Source organism: Lagopus leucura, unplaced genomic scaffold, assembly GCF_019238085.1.
Source record: "Lagopus leucura isolate 7727_CA_CO unplaced genomic scaffold, USGS_WTPT01 Super-Scaffold_100038, whole genome shotgun sequence".
In the NCBI taxonomy this organism is placed as follows: Eukaryota; Metazoa; Chordata; class Aves; order Galliformes; family Phasianidae; genus Lagopus; species Lagopus leucura.
In genome coordinates, this window is record NW_024962287.1 from 1,433,294 (window position 1) to 1,436,283 (window position 2,990).

Here is a 2,990-nt window from a genome sequence, read left to right on the forward strand (position 1 = left end):
CCTTACAGCCACCCCAACACCCAGCCAGGTGGGTCCTCGTGGCCTTCAGAAAGAACTCTCAGGGTCAACAGAGAGCCAAATCCTGATGGCTGTAGCCAACAAAAGGCTACCACACATCACAAAGGAAATAGGATTGGGTGCACAAGGCCCATTTCTCTGCTGCCTGGGCACTGCAGAGCGGTCAGAGCAATACCAGCAGATGCAGTTTGCACGGCCAACCTTACCAACTGGTCTGTGAGTCCCACGCAGACTCCCTCCCCGTAGTGTGTAAATATTAATACTTAAAATTCAAATGTGACACTTAGCCAACATTATTTCACAAAACTATAATCAAACCCAGCGCTGTTTATTACACACTTCCTTCCCTGCGTGTGATTTATATCTAACTTCTTTCTTTTTTAAATTAAAACAGTGCTATATCCAGAGTACTTTTTAACTGGAGAGCTCTGCGAGAGAATTATGACACACTTAACGCACCACTCAAAACATTATCATCAACATATTATTTATTGCCAATAAAACTTCAAAAACTGTTGTCTGTGAGCCATTTTACTTTCAAGTTTCTGCCTAGCTGAGATTCCTATAGCCCAAATCTGTCTTTTTTTCAGTTTTTTTAGAGATAATTCCCATTCTGCTGTATCACATCAAGTGTTTCATTGCAGCTTCTTTGGTCTGAAAACATCGGGCAGCTGCAGGAAAGCTGCACTGACAAACGAGATACAATTTTAAAACCTGTCTGATGGGTTCCAACCATCATTTTGCTAAGCAGAAAGTCTTAGTACCTGTTGTTGAATGGTACTTTTGCTTCGTGCTCACACCTTCTGCCTTGATTGCACACAGCGTGGCCCTTTCAGCCTCCAGCAGGAAATAAGAGCATCCATACACGGCATGTTTTAAGAAGAGCATCTTGCACGCTGTGTGTGAAAGCTCAGAGCTGAAGGGACAACTCAGCACATCAACAAACCTACTGCATCCTACTGCCTGCCTGCAGCCCCACGCACAACCCAAATATCAGGATGTATGAGCACAAACTCTTTGGGATGTGCTCTCACTCACTGTAAACCCTTTTATCACACGTAATGGAGTAACATCCTAAATACTATCTAGCTGAGCTCTCTGCCTTTCTGCTGTGAGCTGGGACTGCCTGCTTTGGATGGCTGCAAGGCAGGGGCACACTCAGGCTTTTCAAACGGAAGCAGAAATACAGAGGCAATAACACGAAGCCCTCGTACTGTTTCTATAGGAAGTAACTACAACACCGAGCTCATCTACAAGTGAACGAATTACAACTGCCATCCTGGGAGACTCCTCCTCACCCCAGGAACCAGAGCTGAGCTCTGACCTGAGTTTCATGCACTGGAGGCACCTCATAACCTGGTGGCACCCCATAGGCCCAGTGGCAGAAGACACCTCACTTTCTGCTATCTCCACCCAAGCACGAGGCAGGCCCCACGCGGGGTAACTGCAGCCCTAGATCCATCAGGTCTCTCCCCCTCTGCCTGCATCCCTGCTCCCTCCGACAGCAAAGTGCCACCCGCACATCGCCTTTATGGCCAGGCACACCCAAATCAGCTCTTTTAGCCGTTTTTACCCATTTTTGCCCTGACAAAACAGAGACACGCAGGAAACGCAACCTAAGGGGACACTGTGGCAGCATTGGGATGTAGGGCTGCTCCCAGCTCTGCCCGTGAGCCACTGCAGGCAGGTGCTGCCGGCCTTCCCCAGCCAAAGACGTGGCTGGGGGCTCTGTGTGGCCGTGTGATGCTGCGGGGAGGACGGAGGGCTGCAGAACACAGCACACACACCGTGCTGCTACTGCAGTTTTTAAGAAATGCTTTCCTCTCATCAGCACGCCGCGGGGATGGAGACAGAAAATGAGAAGCGGCGCTTGCAGTGTGCTTCTGTGCTCCCCCCCTCAGCCCCCCTGCAGAGGCTTCCTCACCCCTGGGCCAGGAAAAGTGAGTGGAACTCCCACGAGGATCCCAACCCCTGCTGCAAACCCCTGTGTGCCCCTTCCAACTCCAGGAGCCAGGACACGAGGCTGGGATTCTGGGGTTGCCCGTAAGGGAAGGTTTGGAGGGGGCACCCATTCTGCACCCCTGTACTGAGCAATTGTGGGTGGATGAATCTTGTTATAAGAGAACTTTTTTTTTAAAATAAAAGTCACTAAGATGCTCAGGGGGGTGCTGTGGGGGTGGCACAGGGATGGGGGGAACCCAGAGGGGGCTATGCATTAGGGGAGTGGAAATAACAAGATTGATCCCGGAGGCTGGGAGGGTTTGGGGCACAGCACACACCGTGGCACAGTGAGGGGGGGGGCACAGCATGCTATGCCAGATGGGGGGGGGCACGAGAGGGTCTGCAAATGTTTTGTGGGGCAGAGTGGGGACAGGGGGCACTGCAAGGCAGAGAGGGCTCAGGAAATACAGTGGGATGCGGGGGCATGGAAGACAGAAGGACGGGGGTATGCAAGGCACCGCCAGACTGGGGTGGGGGGCACAGTTGGCACTGGAGCACAGAGGGGGGCACAGAAGACCCTACAGAGCCTTGGGACACACATACCGAGCAGAGGGAGTGCAGAGGGAGCACAGAAATCACTGCAGGATGGAGGGCACAGGAGGCAATATAGCACGGGGTGGGGAGGGGGGACACAGGAGGCACTGCAGGGGGCACAGAAGTCACTGTAGGATGGAAGGGCAAAAGACTCAAGGCAAGATGAGGCACAGGCACAGGAGCTATTGGAGGATGGGGGGCCACAGAAATCAGTATAGGACAGAGAGGGCGCAGAACTCATTGCAGGATAAGGGAATACACGCTGCAAGATTGGGGGGTGGGTGGAGGGGGCACAGGAGTCAACAAAAGACCGGGGTACACAGGAAGTTTTGTAAGATAGGGGGGCACAGAAGTCAGTGCAGGATGAGGCATTGCAGCAAAAGACCGTGCAAAACAAGAGGGGGGCACAGAAGTTATTGCAGCAGGGGTAGGGGACG